Here is a 7,770-nt window from a genome sequence, read left to right as displayed (position 1 = left end):
GAGGATAGGATGATTAAAATGATTGCATTATCTTTAGATACAAGTGCATAACAACATTTTATACAAACTTATATTTAGTTGGCCCTAGGCAAAACGTGTGTTTGGTGAGTCTTTACTAAAATTTGAACTAAAATTTTGGATTTCAAAAGGATGAGTCCATGATTGTGAGGATGTCCTTGTGACCACAACTTAGCCCTAAAATATGAAAGGCCCAAATCAAGGTGGGTAACATGTGCATGGAAATATGTTCATCCATAGGCATATAATAAATAAGTAGACATGAATGGGGTAAGTGGTAATTGTGTATAAATAAGTGGATATTATAAGGGACATGACTTTGCACAAAATTATCTCATTTTTCAACTTTGTCTATGTATTAAAGCACTCTCCTTGGAATGGGCCCAAAACTAATATTACATGACATGGTATGAAATTTTCTTATAAGAATGTCAAAGGTATTCCCCTTCCCAATACTAACCTATAGCTCATCAATGACCACTTTGTCAATCACTATTTTCTTACTCTCTTGAAATAAGATGATAATGTAAAACATGTTATGCAAGGTCAAGTGACACTTTCTATTTATCTTAAGGATCTAGCATATAGTGGTATGAACCTACTCTCTTGAAATAAGATGATAATGTAAAACATGTTATGCAAGGTCAGGGGACACTTTCTATTTATCTTAAGGATCTAGCATATAGTGGTATGAACCCTAATGCTACCATCAATATTTTCTGCCCAAACCTCCCTACTTCAATGTCTTTGGTTGGAAATAGATGGATAATGGTGAGATCTTTAGGTTTATTGAAACCCAAGTTTTACTTTAGTCTTATTTGTGTTGGAAAATATTGGATAGTCAAACCCCTTTCTTTTGATACAATTTAATTTCTAGGTTTGTTATAAGGTGCTTTGAACCATGGCTCCTTCTAAGGCTTTCTACTGAAATGTTGAAAAGTTATTGAGGTACTTATTATGGTATCCTTTTAAGTAGGAAAGGGGATTCTATGCAATCACTTCATTTAGGAATTATGTTTTCTTCCTCATTTTGGTCTTATTAATACCAATTGTGAAAGTTTGATTTTGTATAATAAATAGATCATCAAAGTGCACTTGTTATAAATGAGACCTTTAAAACTTGCCAAAAGCATATAGAAAGATTGGGAGGATATTGAACCTTGGTTAATTTAGAATAAGAGTGCCTTCAAAAGAAAAAAATAAAAATAAAATAAAATAAAAATTCTATCAATCAACACTCTTTAGTGTTCTCCTATGATCACTTGCTAGGATAAACCTTTAGCCAAAGCCCCATGGATTTATGCTCTCAATTTACTTTTTTCATTTGAGGGTTTCAATACATTTCAAGCCTCTTTTCTAGTTCCACTAGGAATTGGTCATCTTGGCTTAAAGCCAAGATGAAATGTGTGTTTTACAATTAGGATTTTGAGTCTTTTCACACTATTGTTGAGTTGGTTCCTCCATAAATGCTTTACAAGATCAAGATTAGAGGCACTAGACCTTGTTGGAAAAATTGGAAATGGTTTTTCATATCCCTTTATGCAATTACAAGCCTTATTAAGGCTATTGATGAGTTTCTCCACACATGTGGTTTGCAATCTATGGCCACTATTTGGGAACAAAGATTTCATGTAGTTCATTCATCCATTTTGGAATCCAAGCTTTTTCATTTTTCTTAGTATATTCTTTACTAGGGTCTCCCTAATGGTTCTCATTTGATCCTAGGTGTTGACACTCCATCATTTTCTTTTAGTAGTCATCTAGAAACATTCAATCACCTCTTCTAGTATTTGCCTATGGACTCAAATAGTTTGGATTTTGATACTTGATTTCTGTAGGTCATTTATACTTGAGCTCTTTTCATGCACCACATGATTCTTTTGTATGATTGACAACAAATGCCAACAAATATCAACTATGAAAATTATGTTTAAAAACATTTATTGGCATGTCCACAACTGTGGAAGCTGAACTAGGGATAATTTGCATGACTCGCATGACATTCCTCAAACATAAAGGACATGGATGGTCTTGATAGACTTGCACATCCTCTATTAACTTATTACATACTAATCATGTGATAGTGTACCTCAGGTTGGCTAGACAATGACAAGGTTTGATGATTGTGTTTGGCTATTAACACATAGCCTAATGAATTAGGGATAATTCTTGTACAGCCCCTATTGACTCTTAGTCATGTGGCATGGTGTCTCAAAATTGACTAGACAATAACAAGATCTCTCCATTGTGTTTGTGTTTTGCCTATCTATTTTATGATGAATCACAAATAACCTAATGAAGAACAAAATGAAATGGCTCTTCATACTGAAGCACTAATGTAATTAACTTCCAAATTTTATATTAAACTGATTTATTTTTCCCGTTTACCCTGCCACTGGAAATTTTCAATCTACCTTCTCACTAGAAAAATTTTCCGTTCAGTGGAAAACCAGTAACTTCGTTTCAAAAACCGCACTAAACAACTGAAGCTATTCAACCTAATAATAAAAAGACAGCCAGTTGTGTGCTTATCATCTGATATTAAAAGACAGTTGTGTGCTTATCATCTGATATTAAAAGACAGTTATGTGCTTGCCATCTATTTACATTCAGACCAGCTTAAGAAACAGGTGACTTATTTTTACCCACATCATAATAAAGATTGCAGTATGATCCACAGGGTTTGCGTGGACACTTTCATTTTCCCAGTTGCAGTAAAAGGTCACATTTATTTTTATACAATCAATTTTCTCTGCTGGTAAATAATATGTTCTTCACAATCCAATGGAACCCTGTATACCGAAAAAGGGAATTTCGAATAAATCTTTATTATAGCCCGCAGAGAAAAAAGGAAAAAAGCATGAATGTACAAGAACAGAAAAGGCAAAGTGAATATTAAGTATAGCAGAACACCATTTGATCAGGAACAATAGCTCAGAACCTTCCGTGTAGCTGCAGGTTTGTGCAGTGATGGAAAACAGGCACCAACCGACAGATTCTTCTTCTTCTTCAAATTTCCCTCAATAAGATTTTCGTAACGGCGGTTCATAAAGCCTTTCAACGCTTTCATCAAATTTTGAAGAGATTCCTTCAAAATTTCTTCCAAAGATTCCTCCTTAAGCCTGCGGATGGACTTCCTGAGCTTATCTTTGAAGCTTTCTTCTACAGAGAAATGATAACTCCGAAGAAACGTTTGTCTGGCTAAATAATACTGACTTGCTCTGTAACCCTGGTCTTCGCAGCCACCATTCAGAAGACTTGACGAGTCCGTATTTGAATCAACTCTGTCAGCAGTCATGGCGATAAAAAGCAGAGCCAAACCCTCAGATTGAGAAAACTACTTCGCCACTGCATCAACACTCAACCTGCTCCACAACCAAAAATCATTGCTCAAGTTGGCTTATCTTGACGATTCAAAACCAGATTTGTGCCTGTATCAAGCAAACAAGAATTTAATAAGATTTTCACTTAAAGATTTTAAACAATCGATTCATGCTTTAAACTTTACCTTATCCTGATGCTCAAGAGCCGCCGAAATCTCATTCAGCGTGTTTATACAAGTGTTCTCCCCCAAATTGATGCCTCACTTCAGCTTCATACTATTTATCTCACTTATTATCCTTATCCCAAACTGAAACCTAACCACCATAACCAATTCTACAGGAGAATAAAAACCCTGAAATTCCCTTCCCTGATGCTGTCCTTATTTTGCTTTCATTTAGGTATTGTCCTTACAATATTCCACCTCTGCTGTATAAGTAGATTGTAATAAGCCTATGGTCCTATGGAGGGAGTTATCCAAAAAAAAAAAAAAATTCAATTCATAAAAAATCTTTAGACGGAATATTAATTTTAATATTTAATTAAAAAAAAATTTATATATTATAATTCAAACTCAAAATATCAGCTACTTACTTAACAATGTGATTATTTATGCTTTCAAAGATAGAAAATTAAAATTTTATAAAAAACAAAATTAAGAAAAAATAAAAAAATTAAAGACAATTTCAAAATAAAATTCCAGTTAAACCCTGAGGTTCCTTCCATAAAACCGTATCCTAAGACATAACCGGCTAAATTTACTTTTGTTTGTTGACAGACTTTAAAACACTCGTGTTGTGGATTCTGGAATACACAGAATCTGATTCGCTATCTTTTTCCTGCACAGCTTTTTAATATTTTAAATTTTATGTTTTGGCGCAGTACAAACTGACGCAAGCCGCCAGAATATTCGGAAGGAGGAGGATTGAATTGGAAGGGGAACAGGTAAAAAGTAGAGTAAGTGTGAGGAAAAAGAAACACATCATTATGTCATTTAAGGGAGTTTGGTTGAAATAAATACTTTGCAAAAGAGAGGATTGTAATTTGTATTTAAAGACTTACTACTTTTCTATAAGCAAAGCAATTAAAAAATGCTTAATTTTATTTTGAATAGTTTTTTTTGTTTTTAAGTAGAGTCAAAACTTATCTACGAAGTTTTATATTAATGTTTTAGATTATTTTGAATTATATAATTTTGTATTGATGTTCTAGATTATTTTGAGTTATGAAGTTTTGTATCAAATATTCTAGATTACATTTTATAATTTGTCATCAAGATAAAGATCACTGAATTATTTTTGTCTCTAATGTTTTTCTTATTGTACTTTCTCTATTTTATAAAATCATATCTATTGATAACTTGATTGACATTCTATTCAATATCTTTTACTATTTTAAACATTTGTTAAAAAAATGTTTCTCTCCTCCTTGTAATACTATGCTGATTAATCTAATAAAACATATGTGGTTTGCAATCTATGGCTACTATTTGGGAACACAAATTTCATGTAGTTTGTTCATCCATTTTGGAACCCAAGTTCTCTTATTTTGCTTGGTAAATTCTTTACTAGGGTCTCCCAAGTGGTTCTCATTTGATCCATTTAAGTGTTGATAATCCATGTTGTTCTTTTTGTAGTCATCTAGAAACATTCAATCACTTCTTATAGTTTTGCCAATGGGCTCAAATTGCTTAGATTTTGATACTTGATCTCTTTAAGGCTTTTATATTTGATCTCTTTTCATGTATCAAATGATTGAATGACCACAACAAATGTCAACTAAGATCACCTAATTTTGACATTTTTTAGAGTGAAAATTATGTTTAGTGTGTATGGAAATATAGATACTCAACTCTTTTTTTAAGAGCTTTAATTGACTCTCATTTTGTTGTGTATACTAAATCTATGGTTGGTTTGAATGTTCTTCTACACTTAGATGCAAGCTAACTAGGTTTTCCTTGAAGTTGCTTATTTGCATACTCTTATTGGGAATTGGATTAGTGTTGCTTGCATTGTTATACTTGTACTAACTTCCCCTTCTCACAAGGACCCATCTCTTTTCATGGCTGAACTAGGCATAATTTCCATGACTCATATGGCTTTCCCATAAACACACCTTCTATTAATTGTTAGTCATTTGATAGTCTACTACATGTTAGCTAGACAATGACAAGGTTTGACATTATGTTTGGTTATCTCTTCTATGATGAATAACACAGTAATGAAATACAAAATGAAGTGGCTCTTCCTACACAATCACCATAATGGAATTTTTGAGGGTATAAGCATGACTACAGTGATTAGTCATGTAACAAGATGCCTCAAATTGGCTGGATAATGACAAGATCCCCAAATTATGTTTGGATATCTCTTCCAAGATGAATGACAAATTACTTAATAAAAACAATTTAAAATGATTCTTCATATTTTCAAATTTTATATATTTAAAAAAAGATCTATTTCTCCAATTTACCCTCAATAGAAATTTCAATTTGCCTTCTACTTCAAAATTTCCTGCCACTGGAACTTTTCAATTTACCTTCCCACTTTTCAATTTACCTTCCCACTGGAAAAGAGATTGTCATAAGAATAGGAATGGATAAAGTTGCAGACCAAGAGGGGGAAGAGAGATTGTCATCTGATATTTACATTCAGACCAGCTTAAGCAACCGGTGACTTATTTTACCCAAATTATAACAAAGATTACAGTATGATCCACAGGGTTTGCGTGGATACTGTCAGTTTCCCAGTTGCAGTCAAAGGGAACATTTATTTTCTATACAATCAATTTTCTCTGCTGGTAAATAATATGCTTTTCAGTCCAATGGAACTCTGTATAAAACAACAGAGAATTTCGAATAAAATATTTATTATAAACGCAGGGGAAAAAACAGAATGAACGTACAAGCACAGAAAAGGCAAAGTGAAAATTAAGAACAGCAGAGCACCAATTGATCAGGAACAATAGCTCAAAACCTTCCGAGTTGCTGCAGGATTGTGCAGTGATGGAAAACAGGCACCGACCGACAGATTCCTCTTCTTCTTCAAATGTCCCTCAACAAGATTTTCGTAACGGCGGCTCATAAAGCCTTTCAACGCTTTCATCAAATTTTGTAGAGATTCCTTCACAATTTCTTCCAAAGATTCCTCCTTAAGCCTGCGGATGGACTTCCGAAGCTTATCTTTGAAGGTTTCTTCTACAGAGAAATGATAACTCCGAAGAAAGGTTTGTCTGGCTAAATAATATTGACTTGCTCTGTAACCCTGGTCTTCGTAGCCGCCATTCAGAAGACTTGCCGAGTCCGTATTTGAATCAACTCTCTCAGCAGTCATGGTGACAAAAAGCAGAGCCAAACCTCAGATCCAGAAAACTACTTCGCCAATGCATCAACACTCCTCAAGCTGCTCCACAACCAAAAACCCTTGCTCAAGTTAGCTTATCTTGACGATTCAAAACCAGATTCGTGCCTGTATCAAGCAAAGAAGAATTTAATAAGATTTACACTTAAAAAATTTTAAACAATCGATTCATGCTTTAAACTTTACCTTATCTTGATGCTCAAGAGCCGCCAAAATTTCATTCAGGCTGTATATACAAGTGTTCTCCCCCAAATTGATGCCTCACTCTAGCTTCATACTATTTATCTCACTTTTTATCCTTATCACAAACTGAAACCTAACTACCATAACCAATTGTACAGGAGGATGAAAAACCTGAAAATCCCCTCCCTGATGCTGTGCTTATTTTACTTCCATTTAGGTATTGTCCTTACAATATTCCACTCTGTATAAGTAGATTGTAATAAGCCTATGGTCCTATGGAGGGTGTTATCCAAAAAAAAAAAAATCAATTCATAAAATATCTTTAGACGGAATATTAATTTTTAATATTTAATTAAAATAATAATTTATATACTATAATTCAAACTCAAAATATCAGATACTTACTTAAAAATGTGATTATTTATGCTCTCAAAGATTGAAAAATTAAAAACTTTATAAAAATAAAATTAAGAAAACATCTAAAAATAAAAACAATTCTTCAAAATAAAATTCTAGTTAACCCTCAGGTTCATTCCGTAAAACCATTTCCTAAGACATCACCGGCTAAATTTACTTTTGTTTGTCAGGCAGACTTTAAAATCCTCGTGTTGTGGATTCTGGAATACACACAATCGAATCTGATTCGCTTTCTTTTTCCTGCACAGCTTTTTGATATTTTAAAATTTATTTTTTTGGCGCAGTTCAAACTGACGCAAGCTGCGGGAATATTTCGTGGGAGGAAGATTGAATTGGAAGGGGAACAGGTAAAAAGTAGAATTGTGTGAGGAAAAAGAAACACATCATTATGTCATTAAAGGGACTTGGGTTGAACCAAATACTTTGCAAAAAAGGGAATTGTAATTTGTATGCAAAGACTTCTACTTTTTTA

At 33.3% G+C, this 7,770-nt stretch overlaps 1 long non-coding RNA gene across 1 annotated transcript; it reads right to left on the bottom strand.

Annotated features, from left to right (window-relative positions):
- Window positions 1–2,815: 2,815 nt before the first annotated feature.
- LOC131032380 (uncharacterized) lies at window positions 2,816–7,146 on the bottom strand. Its single transcript, XR_009103434.2, has 3 exons — window positions 6,885–7,146; window positions 3,527–6,806; window positions 2,816–3,449 (listed from the first exon to the last, which is right to left on the bottom strand). It is a non-coding gene; the product is annotated as an uncharacterized LOC131032380 (long non-coding RNA).
- Window positions 7,147–7,770: the final 624 nt, after the last annotated feature.

Source organism: Cryptomeria japonica, chromosome 8 (assembly GCF_030272615.1).
Source record: "Cryptomeria japonica chromosome 8, Sugi_1.0, whole genome shotgun sequence".
Classification (NCBI taxonomy): domain Eukaryota; kingdom Viridiplantae; phylum Streptophyta; class Pinopsida; order Cupressales; family Cupressaceae; genus Cryptomeria; species Cryptomeria japonica.
Note: the sequence above shows the minus strand (reverse complement) of the source record. Positions and strands in the feature narration are given on the sequence as shown.